Source organism: Salmo salar, chromosome ssa28, assembly GCF_905237065.1.
Source record: "Salmo salar chromosome ssa28, Ssal_v3.1, whole genome shotgun sequence".
In the NCBI taxonomy this organism is placed as follows: domain Eukaryota; kingdom Metazoa; phylum Chordata; class Actinopteri; order Salmoniformes; family Salmonidae; genus Salmo; species Salmo salar.
In genome coordinates, this window is record NC_059469.1 from 41,030,864 (window position 1) to 41,052,169 (window position 21,306).

The following is a 21,306-nucleotide window of genomic DNA, read 5'->3' on the forward strand; positions in this document are numbered from 1 at the left end:
CTGGTCAGACTGCTGGTCAGACTGCTGGTCAGACTACTGGTCAGACTGCTGGTCAGACTGCTGGTCAGACTGCTGGTCAGACTACTGGTCAGACTACTGGTCAGACTGCTGGTCAGACTGCTGGTCAGACTACTGGTCAGACTGCTGGTCAGACTACTGGTCAGACTGCTGGTCAGACTGCTGGTCAGACTACTGGTCAGACTGCTGGTCAGACTGCTGGTCAGACTGCTGGTCAGACTACTGGTCAGACTGCTGGTCAGACTACTGGTCAGACTACTGGTCAGACTGCTGGTCAGACTACTGGTCAGACTACTGGTCAGACTGCTGGTCAGACTGCTGGTCAGACTACTGGTCAGACTGCTGGTCAGACTGCTGGTCAGACTACTGGTCAGACTACTGGTCAGACTGCTGGTCAGACTGCTGGTCAGACTACTGGTCAGACTACTGGTCAGACTGCTGGTCAGACTACTGGTCAGACTGCTGGTCAGACTGCTGGTCAGACTGCTGGTCAGACTGCTGGTCAGACTGCTGGTCAGACTACTGGTCAGACTGCTGGTCAGACTGCTGGTCAGACTGCTGGTCAGACTACTGGTCAGACTGCTGGTCAGACTACTGGTCAGACTGCTGGTCAGACTACTGGTCAGACTGCTGGTCAGACTGCTGGTCAGACTACTGGTCAGACTGCTGGTCAGACTGCTGGTCAGACTGCTGGTCAGACTACTGGTCAGACTGCTGGTCAGACTACTGGTCAGACTGCTGGTCAGACTACTGGTCAGACTGCTGGTCAGACTACTGGTCAGACTACTGGTCAGACTGCTGGTCAGACTGCTGGTCAGACTACTGGTCAGACTGCTGGTCAGACTGCTGGTCAGACTGCTGGTCAGACTACTGGTCAGACTGCTGGTCAGACTACTGGTCAGAGAGTTAGCCGGTAACTTTTTTCTCATATATTGATATCAATCATGAGTGTTTTGGACACTTCTAAGTATGGAAGAGATATGTCTGTTGTTAATTTGCCCGTTTAGCAGTGAGGGACATCTTTCACCCCCTCTTCTGACCAGTTACACACTGTTTTCTTTCCCTGGTTTCTGTCTGTTGATCGTTACATTACTGACCCTATGTGACAAGGTGTACACAGCAGCAATCCAAATGAGATGGTGTGTGTGTGTGTCAGCATGCATGTGTGTGCGAGTGTGTGTGCGAGTGTGCGTGAGTGTGTGCATTTCTAGTGTGTGTGAGTGTGAGTGTGTGCGTTTCTTGTGTGTGTGAGTGTGAGTGTGTGCGTTTCTAGTGTGTGTGTGCATTTGTAGTGTGTGTGTGAGTATCATTATTTTCAGCTGGTTTATGTGTCCCATGTGACAGTACAGGAAGTGTGTGTCTGGGCCAACCCTACCTCGACTGCTGCTGTTAAATTTCATATGATGCAGTTTCAGGAACAGTTTCAGGAACAGTTTCAGGAACAGTTTCAGATGCAGTTTCAGGAACAGTTTCAGATGCAGTTTCAGGAACAGTTTCAGGTGCAGTTTCAGATGCAGCTTCAGGAACAGTTTCAGATGCAGCTTCAGGAACAGTTTCAGGAACAGTTTCAGGAACAGTTTCAGATGCAGCTTCAGGAACAGTTTCAGGAACAGTTTCAGGAACAGTTTCAGATGCAGCTTCAGGAACAGTTTCAGATGCAGCTTCAGGAACAGTTTCAGATGCAGCTTCAGGAACAGTTTCAGGAACAGTTTCAGATGCAGCTTCAGGAACAGTTTCAGATGCAGTTTCAGGAACAGTTTCAGGAGCAGTTTCAGGAACAGTTTCTCAACAATACTCACAGGCATAGCAATGTCTGTCCATTAGGATGTGAGAGCCAAGATTGAATGAGATTCAGAATAAAATGGTAAAAGCAACATTAGGGGAAACAGAGCTACTGTTCACCCGGTGCCTTGGTTAATGTTTTTGTTTCGTTCATGAAACAGAGGAAAGGAGAGGAGGAGAGGAGAGGAGGAGGAGGAGGAGGAGAGGAGAGGAGAGGAGAGGAGGAGGAGGAGAGGACAAGAGAGGAGAGGAGAGCAGAGGAGTAGGAGGAGGAGAGGAGGAGGAGAGGAGGAGAGGAGAGGGGCGCAGAGGAGGAGAGGAGAGGAGAGGAGAGGAGAGGAGAGGAGAGGAGAGGAGAGGAGAGGAGAGGAGGAGGAGAGGAGAGGAGAGCAGAGCAGAGGAGTAGGAGAGGAGAGGAGGAGGAGGAGGAGGAGAGGAGAGGAGGAGAGGAAGAGAGGAGAGCAGAGCAGAGGAGGAGGAGAGGAGAGGAGAGGGGAGCAGAGGAGGAGAAGAGAGGAGAGGAGAGGGGAGCAGAGGAGCAGGAGGAGGAGAGGAGGAGAGGAGGAGGAGAGGGGAGCAGAGGAGAGGAGAGGAGGAGAAGAGAGGAGAGGAGCAGGAGAGGAGAGGAGGAGGAGAGGGGGAGGAGAGGAGAGCAGAGGAGAGGAGAGGAGGAGAAGAGAGGAGAGGAGCAGGAGAGGAGAGAAAATGCAGTCCATATTCTGCTGTTCTATCACGAGCGCAATGATGTCAGAGAGAAAAAACTGTGTTTGTTGTTTACAGTAACTTCTTTGTTGTAATATTCCAAACAGATGTGGCAATTTCACCAATTAAGGATTCTAACTTTAAGTTATGTATTTTTTCCACTTCGTTTTGTCTCATTCACCGCACTCCAGTGTAGTTTTGACATTGCCACCCTAGTGTAATTTAGACAAACAGAGGATCTATTCTGGAATGGAATTAGATGAAATAAACAGTTATGTTGCTGACTGTTTAGAGTGATGAACGCGTCTGGAGAGGCTGAAAGTTGACTTTCACTTCCTCTAATGTTCTGTGGAATCTGTGGTCAGTCAGTCAGAGTCACTGTGGCAGATCCTAGCTGTCTCTGGGAGAGATTAGCTCTGCAGCTCCGCAAACCTTGGTTTTTATGACATCCTCAGCATTCCTGTTCGCCTCCCTCAACCAATGGAAAGCTGTCTTTAACATCCTGAACTGAAGTGAGCCAATGGGAACTGTGTTTAACATGAGGGGGTCGCCGACAGACATGGAAGCTCTGCTTCTAGCTCCTAAGACATGACAGACATGGAAGCTCTGCTTCTAGCTCCTAAGACATGACAGACATGGAAGCTCTGCTTCTAGCTCCTAAGACATGACAGACATGGAAGCTCTGCTTCTAGCTCCTAAGACATGACAAACATGGAAACTTTTTGCTGGACCCCTGGAAGAGTAGCTGCTGCCTTGGCAGGAACTAATGGGGATCCATAATAAACCCAAGGAAGAGTAGCTGCTGCCTTGGCAGGAACTAATGGGGATCCATAATAAATACAAATACTGGGGCCACGCTTCCTGCCATCCAGGACCTATATACTAGGCAGTGTCAGAGGAAAGCCCAAAGAATTGTCAAAGATTCCAGTCACCCAAGTCATAGACTCTTCTCTCTGCTACCGCAGGACCAAGCCTTAAGACTGCTGAACAATTAATCAAATTACTATTTACATTGACAACCCCCCCACCCGTTTGCTTTTACTCTGCTGCTACTCTCTGTTTATTATCTATGCATAGTCACTTCACGCATGTGACAAAGTTTGATTTGATTTGCTACTCTGTTTATTATCTATCCTGATTGCCTAGTCACTTTTACCCCTACCTACAGTGGAAGTCGAAGAACACCATCCCAACCGTGAAGCACGGGGGTGGCAGCATCATGTTGTGGGGGTGCTTTGTTGCAGGAGGGACTGGTGCACTTCACAAAATAGATGGCATCATGAGGGAGGAAAACTGTGGATATATTGAAGCAACATCTCAAGACATCAGTCAGGAAGTTAAAGCTTGGTCGCAAATGGGTCTTCCAAATGGAAAATGACCCCAAGCATACTTCCAAAGTTGTGACAAAATGGCTTAAGGACAACAAAATCAAGGTATTGGAGTGGCCATCACAAATCCCTGACCTCATTCCTATAGAAAATTTGTGGGCAGAACTGAAAAAGTGTGTGTGAGCAAGGAGGCCTACAAACCTGACTCAGTTACACCAGCTCTGTCAGGAGGAATGGGCCAACATTCACCCAACTTATTGTGGGAAGCTTGTGGAAGGCTACCCGAAACGTTTGACCCAAGTTAAACAATTTGAAGGCAATGCTACCAAATACTAATTGAGTGTATTTAAACTTCTGACCCACTGGGAATGTGATGAAAGAAATAAAAGCTGAAATAAATAATTCTCTCTACTATTATTCTGACATTTCACATTCTTAAAATAAAGTGGTGATCCTAACTGACCTAAAACAGGGAATTTTTACTAGGATTAAATGTCAGCAATTGTGAAAAACTGAGTTTAAATGTATTTGGCTAAGGTGGATGTAAACTTTTGACTTCAACTGTACATACTATATTACCGTAATTACCTCAACTCCCTGGTACCTCTGCACATTGACTCAGTAATGGTCCCCCTTGTACAGCTGGTGCGTGATATCTATGGAAGTCTCAAGGTTTTGCTCACCTGAGGTAGAGTATCTCATGATAAGCTGTAGACCACACTACCTACCTAGAGAGTTTTCATCTGTATTTTTCGTAGTTGTCTACATCCCACCACAGACCGATGTTGACATTAAGACCGCACTCAATGAGCTGTATACCTCCATAAGCAAACAGGAAAACGCTCATCCAGAGGCAGCGCACCTAGTGGCCGGGAACTTTAATGCAGGGAAACTTAAATCCGTGCAAAGCTCTCCCTCGCCCCCCATTTGGCAAATCTGACCATAATTATATCTTCCTGAATCCTGCTTACAAGCAAAAATTAAAGCAGGGAGCACCAGTGACTCAGTCAATAAAAAAGTAGTCAGAAGCAGATGCTAAACTACAGGACTGTTTTGCTGCACAGACTGGAACATGTTCCAGGATTCTTCCAATGGCATTGAGGAATACACCACATCAGTCACTGGCTTCATCAATAAGTGCATCGATTACGTCATCCCCACAGTGACTGTACGTACATACCCCAACCAGAAGCCATGGATTACAGGCAATATCCACACTGAGCTAAAGGGTATAGCTGCCCCTTTCAAGGAGCGGGACTCTAACCCGGAAGCTTATAAGAAATCCCGCTATGCCCTCCGACGAACCATCAAACAGGCAAAGCGTCAATACAAGACTAAGATCGAATCGTACTACACCGGCTGACGCTCGTCGGATGTGGCAGGGCTTGCAAACTGTTACAGACTACAAAGAGAAGCACAGCCGAGAGCTGCCCAGTTACACGAGCCTACCGGGCGAGCTAAATTACTTCCATGCTCGCTTCGAGGCAAGTAACTGAAACATGCATGAGAGCATCAGCTGTTCTGGACGACTGTGTGATCACACTCTCCCCAGCCGATGTGTTGACGCACGGCAAGCGATACCGGAGCGTCAAGTCTAGGTCCAAGAGGCTTCTCAACAGCTTCTACCTCCAAGCCATAAGACTCCTGAACATCTCATCAAATGGCTACCCAGACTATTTGCATTGCCCCCCCTCTTTTACGCTTCTGTTCTCTGTTATTATCTATGCATAGTCACTTTAATAACTCTACCTACATGTACATATTACCTCAATTACCTCGACTAACCGGTTCCCCCTCACATTGACTCTGTACCGGTACCCCCTGTATATAGCCTCCACATTGACTCTGTACCGGTACCCCCTGTATATAGCCTCCACATTGACTCTGTACCGGTACCCCCTGTATATAGCCTCCACATTGACTCTGTACCGGTACCCCCTGTATATAGCCTCCACATTGACTCTGTACCGGTACCCCCTGTATATAGCCTCCACATTGACTCTGTACCGGTACCCCCTGTATATAGCCTCCACATTGACTCTGTACCGGTACCCCCTGTATATAGCTTCCACATTGACTCTGTACCGGTACCCCCTGTATATAGCCTCCACATTGACTCTGTACCGTAATAGCCTCCACATTGACTCTGTACCGGTACCCCCTGTATATAGTCTCCACATTGACTCTGTACCGTAATACCTTGTATATAGCCTCCACATTGACACTGTACCGGTACCCCCTGTATATAGCCTCCACATTGACTCTGTACCGGTACCCCCTGTATATAGCCTCCACATTGACTCTGTACCGGTACCCCCTGTATATAGCCTCCACATTGACTCTGTACCGGTACCCCCTGTATATAGCCTCCACATTGACTCTGTACCGGTACCCCCTGTAAATAGCCTCCACATTGACTCTGTACCGGTACCCCCTGTATATAGCCTCCACATTGACTCTGTACCGGTACCCCCTGTATATAGCCTCCACATTGACTCTGTACCGGTACCCCCCTGTATATAGCCTCCACATTGACTCTGTACCGGTACCCCCTGTATATAGTCTCCACATTGACTCTGTACCGGTACCCCCTGTATATAGCCTCCACATTGACTCTGTACCGGTACCCCCTGTATATAGCCTCCACATTGACTCTGTACCGGTACCCCCTGTATATAGCCTCCACATTGACTCTGTACCGGTACCCCCTGTATATAGCCTCCACACTGACTCTGTACCGGTACCCCCTGTATATAGCCTCCACATTAACTCTGTACCGGTACCCCCTGTATATAGCCTCCACATTGACTCTGTACCGGTACCCCCTGTATATAGCCTCCACATTGACTCTGTACCGGTACCCCCTGTATATAGCCTCCACATTGACTCTGTACCGGTACCCCCTATATATAGTCTCCACATTGACTCTGTACCGGTACCCCCTGTATATAGCCTCCACATTGACTCTGTACCGGTACCCCCTGTATATAGCCTCCACATTGACTCTGTACCGGTACCCCCTGTATATAGCCTCCACATTGACTCTGTACCGGTACCCCCTGTATATAGTCTCCACATTGACTCTGTACCGGTACCCCCTGTATATAGCCTCCACATTGACTCTGTACCGGTACCCCCCCTGTATATAGCCTCCACATTGACTCTGTACCGGTACCCCCTGTATATAGTCTCCACATTGACTCTGTACCGTAATACCCTGTATATAGCCTCCACATTGACTCTGTCCCGGTACCCCCTGTATATAGCCTCCACATTGACTCTGTACCGGTACCCCCTGTATATAGCCTCCACATTGACTCTGTACCGGTACCCCCTGTATATAGCCTCCACATTGACTCTGTACCGGTACCCCCTGTATATAGCCTCCACATTGACTCTGTACCGGTACCCCCTGTATATAGCCTCCACATTGACTCTGTACCGGTACCCCCTGTATAAAGCCCCGTTATTGTTATTTCTGGCTGCTCTTTAATTATTTGTTATTTTCATTTCTTATTCTTATGTTTTTACGTTTATTTTTTTTAAACTGCGTTGTTGGTTAAGAGCTTGTAAGTAAGCGTTTCACTGTAAATTCTACAGTTGTTGTATTCGGCGGATGTGATTAATAACATTTGATTTGATTATATAGCCTCCACATTGACTCTGTACCGGTACCCCCTGTATATAGCCTCCACATTGACTCTGTACCGGTACCCCCTGTATATAGCCTCCACATTGAGTCTGTACCGGTACCCCCCTGTATATAGCCTCCACATTGACTCTGTACCGGTACCCCCTGTATATAGCCTCCACATTGACTCTGTACCGGTACCCCCTGTATATAGCCTCCACATTGACTCTGTACCGGTACCCCCTGTATATAGCCTCCACATTGACTCTGTACCGGTACCCCCTGTATATAGCCTCCACATTGACTCTGTACCGGTACCCCCTGTATATAGCCTCCACATTGACTCTGTACCGGTACCCCCTGTATATAGCCTCCACATTGACTCTGTACCGGTACCCCCTGTATAAAGCCCCGTTATTGTTATTTCTGGCTGCTCTTTAATTATTTGTTATTTTCATTTCTTATTCTTATGTTTTTACGTTTATTTTTTTTAAACTGCGTTGTTGGTTAAGAGCTTGTAAGTAAGCGTTTCACTGTAAATTCTACAGTTGTTGTGTTCGGCGGATGTGATTAATAACATTTGATTTGATTATATAGCCTCCACATTGACTCTGTACCGGTACATTTGATTTGATTATATAGCCTCATTGCTGTTCTTCTTGTGTTACTATTCCTTTTTATTTAGCAAATATTTTTCTTACTTTTTAACTCTGCGATGTTTAGAATGCGTTCGTAAGCCTTTAATTGTAAAGTATACCCCTGTTGCTTTCAGCGCATGTGACAAGTAAAAGTAGATTTTGATTTGATGGTCCTGAAACATGCTCTCTGCTACCGCTAACAGCCCGCCTGTCGTCTCTAGCCATCCACATGGTCCTGAAACATGCTCTCTGCTACCGCTAACAGCCCGTCTGTCGTCTCTAGCCGTCCACATGGTCCTGAAACATGCTCTCTGCTACCGCTAACAGCCCGCCTGTCCTCTCTAGCCGTCCACATGGTCCTGAAACATGCTCTCTGCTACCGCTAACAGCCCGCCTGTCCTCTCTAGCCCTCCACATGGTCCTGAAACATGCTCTCTGCTACCGCTAACAGCCCGCCTGTCGTCTCTAGCCCTCCACATGGTCCTGAAACATGCTCTCTGCTACCGCTAACAGCCCGCCTGTCCTCTCTAGCCCTCCACATGGTCCTGAAACATGCTCTCTGCTACCGCTAACAGCCCGCCTGTCCTCTCTAGCCGTCCACATGGTCCTGAAACATGCTCTCTGCTACCGCTAACAGCCCGTCTGTCGTCTCTAGCCGTCCACATGGTCCTGAAACATGCTCTCTGCTACCGCTAACAGCCCGCCTGTCGTCTCTAGCCGTCCACATGGTCCTGAAACATGCTCTCTGCTACCGCTAACAGCCCGCCTGTCCTCTCTAGCCGTCCACATGGTCCTGAAACATGCTCTCTGCTACCGCTAACAGCCCGCCTGTCGTCTCTAGCCGTCCACATGGTCCTGAAACATGCTCTCTGCTACCGCTAACAGCCCGACTGTCCTCTCTAGCCGTCCACATGGTCCTGAAACATGCTCTCTGCTACCGCTAACAGCCCGCCTGTCGTCTCTAGCCGTCCACATGGTCCTGAAACATGCTCTCTGCTACCGCTAACAGCCCGCCTGTCCTCTCTAGCCCTCCACATGGTCCTGAAACATGCTCTCTGCTACCGCTAACAGCCCGCCTGTCCTCTCTAGCCCTCCACATGGTCCTGAAACATGCTCTCTGCTACCGCTAACAGCCCGCCTGTCCTCTCTAGCCCTCCACATGGTCCTGAAACATGCTCTCTGCTACCGCTAACAGCCCGCCTGTCCTCTCTAGCCGTCCACATGGTCCTGAAACATGCTCTCTGCTACCGCTAACAGCCCGCCTGTCCTCTCTAGCCCTCCACATGGTCCTGAAACATGCTCTCTGCTACCGCTAACAGCCCGCCTGTCCTCTCTAGCCCTCCACATGGTCCTGAAACATGCTCTCTGCTACCGCTAACAGCCCGCCTGTCCTCTCTAGCCCTCCACATGGTCCTGAAACATGCTCTCTGCTACCGCTAACAGCCCGCCTGTCCTCTCTAGCCCTCCACATGGTCCTGAAACATGCTCTCTGCTACCGCTAACAGCCCGCCTGTCCTCTCTAGCCCTCCACATGGTCCTGAAACATGCTCTCTGCTACCGCTAACAGCCCGCCTGTCCTCTCTAGCCCTCCACATGGTCCTGAAACATGCTCTCTGCTACCGCTAACAGCCCGCCTGTCCTCTCTAGCCCTCCACATGGTCCTGAAACATGCTCTCTGCTACCGCTAACAGCCCGCCTGTCGTCTCTAGCCGTCCACATGGTCCTGAAACATGCTCTCTGCTACCGCTAACAGCCCGCCTGTCCTCTCTAGCCGTCCACATGGTCCTGAAACATGCTCTCTGCTACCGCTAACAGCCCGCCTGTCGTCTCTAGCCGTCCACATGGTCCTGAAACATGCTCTCTGCTACCGCTAACAGCCCGCCTGTCGTCTCTAGCCGTCCACATGGTCCTGAAACATGCTCTCTGCTACCGCTAACAGCCCGCCTGTCCTCTCTAGCCGTCCACATGGTCCTGAAACATGCTCTCTGCTACCGCTAACAGCCCGCCTGTCGTCTCTAGCCGTCCACATGGTCCTGAAACATGCTCTCTGCTACCGCTAACAGCCCGCCTGTCGTCTCTAGCCGTCCACATGGTCCTGAAACATGCTCTCTGCTACCGCTAACAGCCCGCCTGTCCTCTCTAGCCCTCCACATGGTCCTGAAACATGCTCTCTGCTACCGCTAACAGCCCGCCTGTCCTCTCTAGCCCTCCACATGGTCCTGAAACATGCTCTCTGCTACCGCTAACAGCCCGCCTGTCCTCTCTAGCCCTCCACATGGTCCTGAAACATGCTCTCTGCTACCGCTAACAGCCCGCCTGTCCTCTCTAGCCGTCCACATGGTCCTGAAACATGCTCTCTGCTACCGCTAACAGCCCGCCTGTCCTCTCTAGCCCTCCACATGGTCCTGAAACATGCTCTCTGCTACCGCTAACAGCCCGCCTGTCCTCTCTAGCCCTCCACATGGTCCTGAAACATGCTCTCTGCTACCGCTAACAGCCCGCCTGTCCTCTCTAGCCCTCCACATGGTCCTGAAACATGCTCTCTGCTACCGCTAACAGCCCGCCTGTCCTCTCTAGCCCTCCACATGGTCCTGAAACATGCTCTCTGCTACCGCTAACAGCCCGCCTGTCCTCTCTAGCCCTCCACATGGTCCTGAAACATGCTCTCTGCTACCGCTAACAGCCCGCCTGTCCTCTCTAGCCCTCCACATGGTCCTGAAACATGCTCTCTGCTACCGCTAACAGCCCGCCTGTCGTCTCTAGCCCTCCACATGGTCCTGAAACATGCTCTCTGCTACCGCTAACAGCCCGCCTGTCCTCTCTAGCCCTCCACATGGTCCTGAAACATGCTCTCTGCTACCGCTAACAGCCCGCCTGTCCTCTCTAGCCCTCCACATGGTCCTGAAACATGCTCTCTGCTACCGCTAACAGCCCGCCTGTCCTCTCTAGCCCTCCACATGGTCCTGAAACATGCTCTCTGCTACCGCTAACAGCCCGCCTGTCCTCTCTAGCCCTCCACATGGTCCTGAAACATGCTCTCTGCTACCGCTAACAGCCCGCCTGTCCTCTCTAGCCCTCCACATGGTCCTGAAACATGCTCTCTGCTACCGCTAACAGCCCGCCTGTCCTCTCTAGCCCTCCACATGGTCCTGAAACATGCTCTCTGCTACCGCTAACAGCCCGCCTGTCCTCTCTAGCCCTCCACATGGTCCTGAAACATGCTCTCTGCTACCGCTAACAGCCCGCCTGTCCTCTCTAGCCGTCCACATGGTCCTGAAACATGCTCTCTGCTACCGCTAACAGCCCGCCTGTCCTCTCTAGCCCTCCACATGGTCCTGAAACATGCTCTCTGCTACCGCTAACAGCCCGCCTGTCCTCTCTAGCCCTCCACATGGTCCTGAAACATGCTCTCTGCTACCGCTAACAGCCCGCCTGTCGTCTCTAGCCCTCCACATGGTCCTGAAACATGCTCTCTGCTACCGCTAACAGCCCGCCTGTCCTCTCTAGCCCTCCACATGGTCCTGAAACATGCTCTCTGCTACCGCTAACAGCCCGCCTGTCCTCTCTAGCCCTCCACATGGTCCTGAAACATGCTCTCTGCTACCGCTAACAGCCCGCCTGTCCTCTCTAGCCCTCCACATGGTCCTGAAACATGCTCTCTGCTACCGCTAACAGCCCGCCTGTCCTCTCTAGCCGTCCACATGGTCCTGAAACATGCTCTCTGCTACCGCTAACAGCCCGCCTGTCCTCTCTAGCCCTCCACATGGTCCTGAAACATGCTCTCTGCTACCGCTAACAGCCCGCCTGTCCTCTCTAGCCCTCCACATGGTCCTGAAACATGCTCTCTGCTACCGCTAACAGCCCGCCTGTCCTCTCTAGCCCTCCACATGGTCCTGAAACATGCTCTCTGCTACCGCTAACAGCCCGCCTGTCCTCTCTAGCCCTCCACATGGTCCTGAAACATGCTCTCTGCTACCGCTAACAGCCCGCCTGTCCTCTCTAGCCCTCCACATGGTCCTGAAACATGCTCTCTGCTACCGCTAACAGCCCGCCTGTCCTCTCTAGCCCTCCACATGGTCCTGAAACATGCTCTCTGCTACCGCTAACAGCCCGCCTGTCCTCTCTAGCCCTCCACATGGTCCTGAAACATGCTCTCTGCTACCGCTAACAGCCCGCCTGTCCTCTCTAGCCCTCCACATGGTCCTGAAACATGCTCTCTGCTACCGCTAACAGCCCGCCTGTCCTCTCTAGCCCTCCACATGGTCCTGAAACATGCTCTCTGCTACCGCTAACAGCCCGCCTGTCCTCTCTAGCCCTCCACATGGTCCTGAAACATGCTCTCTGCTACCGCTAACAGCCCGTCTGTCCTCTCTAGCCCTCCACATGGTCCTGAAACATGCTCTCTGCTACCGCTAACAGCCCGCCTGTCCTCTCTAGCCGTCCACATGGTCCTAAAGCCACCCCTGTAAAAGGCTAAACTGCATTTGCCTGTTAATGGGGATTGGAATGATTTTAGAAGCCTATTTTAAATTGTTGGTTATGGTGACTGCCATTTATTTATTTGTATTGAACCTTTATTTAACAAGTCAGTTAAGAACAAATTGTTATTTACAATTAAAGAGCCATATTCTCAAACTGGACCGTTTTATCTCCATCTCTTCATTCAAAGACTCAATCATAGACACTCTTACTGACAGTTGTGGCTGCTTCGAGTGATGTATTGTTGTCTCTACCTTCTTGCCCTTTGTGCTGTTGTCTGTGCCCAATAATGGTTGTACCCTGTGCTGCTGCCATGTTGTGTTGCTACCATGTTGTTGTCATGCTGTGTTGCTGCCATGCTGTGTTGTCATGTGTTGCTACCATGCTGTGTTGTTATGTTGTGTTGCTGCCATGTTGTTGTCATGTTGTGTTGCTGCCATGCTGTGTTGTCATGTGTTGCTGCCATGCTGTGTTGTTGTCTTAGGTCTCTCTTTATGTGGTGTTGTGTTGGCTCTCTTCTGTTTTGTCCTATATTTTAATGTAATTAATTTTTTATTTTTAATCCCAGCCCCCGTCATTGTAAATAAGAATTTGTTCTTAACTGACTTGCCTAGTTAAGTAAAGGTTAAATTCTGCCGTACCCAATTGACGCCCCTTGTGTTGAGACGTTGCTCTGTTTCATTTCTTCCTGATTTCCTGCTGAACTATTTTAGCCTGCTGCTAACAGGAAGTTGTATGAACATAGTTTAAGTGCTGCAAGCAGCCACAGTGTGTGTGTGTTATTCTGCCTCACAATGGAGCTACTGGGGGGTGTTTCCTTCTCCTTTCAGAAGAGTCTTTCCTTTCTGTGTCCAATCATAGGAGATATTACTATCAGCCTCCTATCAGCCTCCTATCTGCCTCCTATCTGCCTCCTATCAGCCTCCTATCAGCCTCCTATCAGCCTCCTATCTGCCTCCTATCAGCCTCCTATCTGCCTCCTATCTGCCTCCTATCAGCCTCCTATCAGCCTCCTATCAGCCTCCTATCAGCCTCCTATCAGCCTCCTATCTGCCTCCTATCAGCCTCCTATCAGCCTCCTATCTGCCTCCTATCTGCCTCCTATCAGCCTCCTATCAGCCTCCTATCAGCCTCCTATCAGCCTCCTATCAGCCTCCTATCAGCCACCTATCAGCCTCCTATCAGCCTCCTATCAGCCTCCTATCTGCCTCCTATCAGCCACCTATCAGCCTCCTATCAGCCTCCTATCAGCCACCTATCAGCCTCCTATCAGCCTCCTATCAGCCTCCTATCTGCCTCCTATCAGCCACCTATCAGCCACCTATCAGCCTCCTATCAGCCTCCTATCTGCCTACTATCTGCCTCCTATCAGCCTCCTATCAGCCTCCTATCAGCCTCCTATCAGCCTCCTATCTGCCTCCTATCAGCCTCCTATCAGCCTCCTATCAGCCTCCTATCTGCCTCCTATCAGCCTCCTATCAGCCTCCTATCAGCCACCTATCAGCCTCCTATCAGCCTCCTATCTGCCTCCTATCAGCCACCTATCAGCCTCCTATCTGCCTCCTATCAGCCTCCTATCAGCCTCCTATCAGCCTCCTATCTGCCTCCTATCTGCCTCCTATCAGCCACCTATCAGCCTCCTATCAGCCTCCTATCAGCCTCCTATCAGCCACCTATCAGCCTCCTATCAGCCTCCTATCTGCCACCTATCTGCCACCTATCAGCCTCCTATCTGCCACCTATCTGCCACCTATCAGCCTCCTATCAGCCTCATATCAGCCTCCTATCTGCCACCTATCAGCCTCCTATCAGCCTCCTATCAGCCTCCTATCTGCCTCCTATCAGCCTCCTATCAGCCACCTATCTGCCTCCTATCAGCCTCCTATCTGCCTCCTATCTGCCTCCTATCAGCCTCCTATCTGCCTCCTATCAGCCTCCTATCAGCCACCTATCTGCCTCCTATCAGCCTCCTATCTGCCTCCTATCAGACACCTGTCATCCAAAATTTGATTGGCTAAGTATCATATGGACTGACTGTACAACCTGGGAGTAACCTTTAGTAACCCCCTCCATACAGGGCCTCACCCTGTCTCTCCCCTAATCTATCTCACCCTCTCTCTCCCCTAATCTATCTCACCCTGTCTCTCCCCTAATCTATCTCACCCTGTCTCCCCCCTAATCTATCTCACCCTGTCTCCCCCCTAATCTATCTCACCCTGTCTCCCCCCTAATCTATCTCACCCTGTCTCCCCCCTAATCTATCTCACCCTGTCTCCCCCCTAATCTATCTCACCCTGTCTCCCCCCTAATCTATCTCACCCTGTCTCTCCCCTAATCTATCTCACCCTGTCTCTCCCCTAATCTATCTTCTACCCTGTCTCTCCCCTAATCTATCTCACCCTGTCTCTCCCCTAATCTATCTCACCCTGTCTCCCCCCTAATCTATCTCACCCTGTCTCCCCCCTAATCTATCTCACCCTGTCTCCCCCCTAATCTATCTCACCCTGTCTCCCCCCTAATCTATCTCACCCTGTCTCCCCCCTAATCTATCTCACCCTGTCTCCCCCCTAATCTATCTCACCCTGTCTCCCCCTAATCTATCTCACCCTGTCTCCCCCCTAATCTATCTCACCCTGTCTCCCCCTAATCTATCTCACCCTGTCTCCCCCCTAATCTATCTCACCCTGTCTCCCCCCTAATCTATCTCACCCTGTCTCTCCCCTAATCTATCTCTTTCTGTCCTTTAAGTGTTCTCTCCATCTTTCCTCTTTCTCTAATGTCCTTCGTTCTCTCTGTCTCTGCAACATGTTTGTGCCATGACAGCATCTGAGCTGAGGGTCATGAAGGTTAGTTTGGTAATGTGGGAGCTTTGTGAGACGGACCAGGCCATATTTAGCCTATGTCTTGCGTGCCTTGGAGAAATGGAGGAGAAAGGGAGAGAGAGAGAGATGGAAGAGAGAGATATGGAAGAGAGAGAGAGATGGAAGAGAGCGACATAAATCTAATGAAAGGGCTGAAGTATTTTCCTATACCAAAAGCCTTTTCAATATGAATACAAGGAAACAAGTTGTCAAATTATGATATGTAAAAAGATGGGTTGTGTGAAGGACTTTCTAAACAGATATAACCATCTCTGTGAGCTATCCTTTCTAGTGCCAGCTCTTCTGAATGACCCCACTGTGTGGTAGGCCTCTTGTCTTCCAGTACAACTGACAGCGAAGAGAGAGAGAGAGTGAGCAGCACAGCTGTGCACAAAGGACTCGTTGAAGGCTTCAGATTTCCGTGCACTCCTCTCGCCCTTGGTTGGGTCTAATTGTGTTGCTGTCCTGGGGCTCTGTGGGGTCTGTTTGTGTTTGTGAACAGAGCCCCAGGACCAGATTGCTTAGGGGACTCTTCTCCAGGTTAATTTCTCTGTATGTGATGGCTCTGTTATGGGAGGACCAGCTTGCTTAGGGGACTCTCTGATCTCTCTGTATGTGATGGCTTTGTTATGGAAGGACCAGCTTGCTTAGGGGACTCTCTGATCTCTCTGTATGTGATGGCTCTGTTATGGGAGGTTTGAGAATCGCTTCTTTTTAGGTGGTTGTAGAATTTGGTGGTTGTTCTTCCATTCTTAAATGGAAGAAGTTTGGAACCACCAAGACTCTTCCTAGAGCTGGCCGCCCGGCCAAACTGAGCAATCGGGGGAGAAGGGCCTTGGTCAGGGAGGTGACCAAGAACCTGATGGTAACTCCAGAGTTCCTCTGTGGAGATGGGAGAACCTTCCAGAAGGACAACCATCTCTGCAGCACTCCACCAATCAGGCCTTTATGGTAGAGTTGGCAGACAGAAGCCACTCCTCAGTAAAAGGCACATGACAGCCCGCTTGGAGTTTGCCAAAAGGCACCTAAAGGACTCCCAGACCATGAGAAACAAGATTCTCTGGTCTGATGAAACCAAGATTGAACTCTTTGGCCTGGTTTCCTCGTCTGGAGGAAACCTGGCACCATCCCTACGTTGAAGCATGGTGGTGGCAGCATCATGCTGTGGGGATGTTTTTCACTGGCAGGGACTGGGAGACTAGTCAGAAAACCTGCTCCAGAGCGCTCAGGACCTCAGACTGGGGCGAAGGTTCACCTTCCAACAGGACAACGACCCTAAGCACACAGCCAGACAATACAGAAGTGGCTTTGGGACAAGTCTCTGAATGTCCTTGACTGGCCCAGCCAGAGCCTGGACTTGAACCCGATCAAACATCTCTGGAGAGACCTGAAAATAACTGTGCAGCAATGCTCCCAATCCAACCTGACGGAGCTTGAGAGGATCTGCAGAGAAGAATGGGAGAAACTCCCCAAATACAGGTGTGCCAAGCTGGCTGTTTTTGCTTTGTCATTATGGGGTATTGTGTGTAGATTGATGAGGGGGAAAAAAACAATTGAATACATTTTAGAATAAGGCTGTAACCTAAGAAAATGTGGAAAAAGTCAAGGGGTCTGAATTCTTTCCGAAGGCACTGCACGTGATACTCAAATGTTCCCTATACCCATCATGAGGTTGCTACAACCTAGCTTATGAATTAAAGTATAAAATGTAGGTGCACAGGTCGAGACGAGCGCAGACGGCCGCGACCGGGAGACCCATGGGGCGGTGCACAATTGGCCCAGCGTTGTCCGGGTTAGGGGAGGGTTTGCCCGGCAGGGATGTCCTTATCCCATCGTGCACTAGCGACTCCTGTGGCGGGCCGGGCGCCGTGCACGCTGACATGGTCGCCAGGTGTACGGTGTTTCCTCCGACACATTGGTGCGGCTGGCTTCCGGGTTAAATGGGCATTATGTCAAGAAGCAGTGCAGCTTGGTTGGGGTTGTGTTTCGGAGGACGCATGGGTCTCGACCTTCGCCTCTCCTGAGGCCGTACGGGAGTTGCAGCGATGAGACAAGACTGTAACTACCAATTGGATGCCACGAAATAGGGGAGGAAAAGGTTCAGCGTAATGAATACACCCGTGATCCAGTGCTTAATCTGAGCCGGAACCTGCCGGAACAGGATCCGACAGCTCTGTGTTTTGGACCGTTTTGTGTCCGGAACCAATTTGGCCGGATCCGGTACCTCTCGTGGCATGAAAAATGTGGTATGTGTTCCGGTACCTCGGAGCTCACCAGGTCACCCCACTCTAGTGCTCACTGTTTGTTCCGGCACCTCCCGATTTACAAATTAAGCACTGGCCTGATCACACGCAAACACAGTTCACTTTCATAGCAGCCACATACAAACAGCATGATCCCTTTCATAGCAGCTACATACAAACAACATGATCACTTTCATAGCAGCTACATACAAACAACATGATCACTTTCATAGCAGCCACATACAAACAGCATGATCCCTTTCATAGCAGCTACATACAAACAACATGATCACTTTCATAGCAGCTACATACAAACAACATGATCACTTTCATAGCAGCCACATACAAACAGCATGATCCCTTTCATAGCAGCCACATACAAACAGCATGATCCCTTTCATAGCAGCCACATACAAACAGCATATATAATTTCAAATATAATTTCAATTCAAAGGGCTTTATTGGCATGGAAAACATATGTGAAATAAACAATAAAAAATGAACAGTAAACATTACACTCTCAAAAGTTCCAGTGTTGTAACAATGTTAAAATAATTAAAGTACAAAAGGGAAAATAAATAAACATAAATATGGGTTGTATTTACAATGGTGTTTGTTCTTCACTGGTTGCCCTTTTCTTGTGGCAACAGGTCACACATCTTGCTGCTGTGATGGATCACTGTGGTATTTCACCCAGTAGATATGGAAGTTTATCAAAATTGGATTTGTTTTCTAATTCTTTGTGGGTCTGTGTAATCTGAGGGAAATATGTGTCTCTAATATGGTCATACATTTGGCAGGAGGTTAAAAGTTCAGCTCAGTTTCCACCTCATTTTGTGGGCAGTGTTGCACATAGCCTGTCACATAGACCTTCCAATTACTATGGAAGGGGGGTGAGAACCATGAGCCTCCTAGGTTTTGTATTGAAGTCAATGTACCCAGAGGAGGACGGAAGCTAGCTGTCCTCCGGCTACACCATGGTGCTACCCTAAACAGGGCTGTTCAGGCTACTGTAGACCTTCACTGTGAAAATGTCTTTTAATAAATTATTTGGTCATGTGAATATATTTAGTATAGTTTTATGTAAAAAGGATAACTTTTTAAGTGTTTTACTTTTTTTAGTTGTATGAAATTCACTGAGGAGGATGGTCCTCCCATTCCTCCACTGCTGCAGAGTCTTTGTGTTGCCCCCTACAGGACAGGAGGAGTGGGAGCACAGACCTTCACACTAACTAGCCTTATCTGGAAATACCACTTAGTTTTAACGTCTCTGTTAGTTGACCCTGATTATTTCATTGCTGTGTGCTTACACCAATGTTGATCATTTCATTCAATCATTTGGTATTTAATTTCATAGTTCTGTAAAGTTTATCATACTGTAATCTAAAATGAATCTATTCAAACCCCAGATTAAACCTGCAGCATTTGTTGTCTTGGCAGTTTGTATGCATAAACAGCTGTGATGGATTCTAGCATAGAGCTGAAGGTGACAACCCTGCTCTCGCCCTTATCCTGGGATATCAGACCTCCACATGGTCATTACATCAGACCTCCACATGGTCATTACATCAGACCTCCACATGGTCATTACATCAGACCTCCACATGGTCATTACATCAGACCTCCACATGGTCATTACATCAGACCTCCACATGGTCATTACATCAGACCTCCACATGGTCATTACATCAGACCTCCACATGGTCATTACATCAGACAACATGGTCATTACATCAGACCTTCACATGGTCATTACATCAGACCTCCACATGGTCATTACATCAGACCACATGGTCATTACATCAGACCTCCACATGGTCATTACATCAGACAACATGATCATTACATCAGACCTCCACATGGTCATTACATCAGACCACATGGTCATTACATCAGACCACATGGTCATTACATCAGACCACATGGTCATTACATCAGACCTCCACATGGTCATTACATCAGACCTCCACATGGTCATTACATCAGACCTCCACATGGTCATTACATCAGACCTCCACATGGTCATTACATCAGACCACATGGTCATTACATCAGACCACATGGTCATTACATCAGACCACATGGTCATTACATCAGACCTCCACATGGTCATTACATCAGACCACATGGTCATTACATCAGACCTCCACATGGTCATTATATCAGACCACATGGTCATTACATCAGACCTCCACATGGTCATTACATCAGACCTCCACATGGTCATTACATCAGACCACATGGTCATTATATCAGACCACATGGTCATTACATCAGACCACATGGTCAATATATCAGACCACATGGTCATTACATCAGACCTCCACATGGTCATTACATCAGACATCCACATGGTCATTACATCAGACCTCCACATGGTCATTACATCAGACCTCCACATGGTCATTACATCAGACCACATGGTCATTACATCAGACCACATGGTCATTACATCAGACCTCCACATGGTCATTACATCAGACCACATGGTCATTACATCAGACCTCCACATGGTCATTATATCAGACCACATGGTCATTACATCAGACCTCCACATGGTCATTACATCAGACCACATGGTCATTACATCAGACCTCCACATGGTCATTACATCAGACCACATGGTCATTATATCAGACCACATGGTCATTACATCAGACCACATGGTCATTATATCAGACCACATGGTCATTACATCAGACCTCCACATGGTCATTATATCAGACCACATGGTCATTACATCAGACCTCCACATGGTCATTACATCAGACCTCCACATGGTCATTACATCAGACCTCCACATGGTCATTACATCAGACCACATGGTCATTACATCAGACCTCCACATGGTCATTACATCAGACCACATGGTCATTATATCAGACCTCTGTATTGTGTTGTGTTACTCTGTGTTGTGTTGTGTTGCTCTGTGTTGTTGCTCTGTGTTGTGTTACTCTGTGTTGTGTTGTGTTACTCTGTGTTGTGTTGTGTTACTCTGTGTTGTGTTGTGTTACTCTGTGTTGTGTTACTCTGTGTTGTTGCTCTGTGTTGTTGCTCTGTATTGTGTTACTCTGTGTTGTGTTGTGTTACTCTGTGTTGTGTTACTCTGTGTTGTGTTACTCTGTGTTGTTACTCTGTGTTGTGTTGTGTTACTCTGTGTTGTGTTGTGTTGCTCTGTATTGTGTTACTCTGTATTGTGTTACTCTGTGTTGTTACTCTGTGTTGTGTTACTCTGTGGTGTATTGTGTTACTCTGTGTTGTATTGTGTTACTCTGTGTTGTTGCTCTGTGTTGTATTGTGTTGCTCTGTGTTGTATTGTGTTGCTCTGTATTGTGTTGCTCTGTATTGTGTTACTCTGTATTGTTACTCTGTGTTGTTACTCTGTGTTGTTGCTCTGTGTTGTATTGTGTTGCTCTGTGTTGTATTGTGTTGCTCTGTGTTGTGTTACTCTGTGTTGTTACTCTGTGTTGTATTGTGTTGCTCTGTATTGTGTTACTCTGTGTTGTGTTGTGTTGCTCTGTGTTGTGTTGTGTCGCTCTGTGTTGTGTTGCTCTGTGTTGTTACTCTGTGTTGTATTGTGTTACTCTGTGTTGTGTTGTGTTGCTCTGTGTTGTGTTACTCTGT

General features: G+C 48.8%; 1 protein-coding gene across 5 annotated transcripts in view; it reads left to right on the forward strand.

Moving 5' to 3' along the window:
- Positions 1–21,306, forward strand: part of disc1 (DISC1 scaffold protein) — a 136,863-nt gene that overhangs the window by 5,825 nt on the left and 109,732 nt on the right. The window lies entirely within an intron of this gene.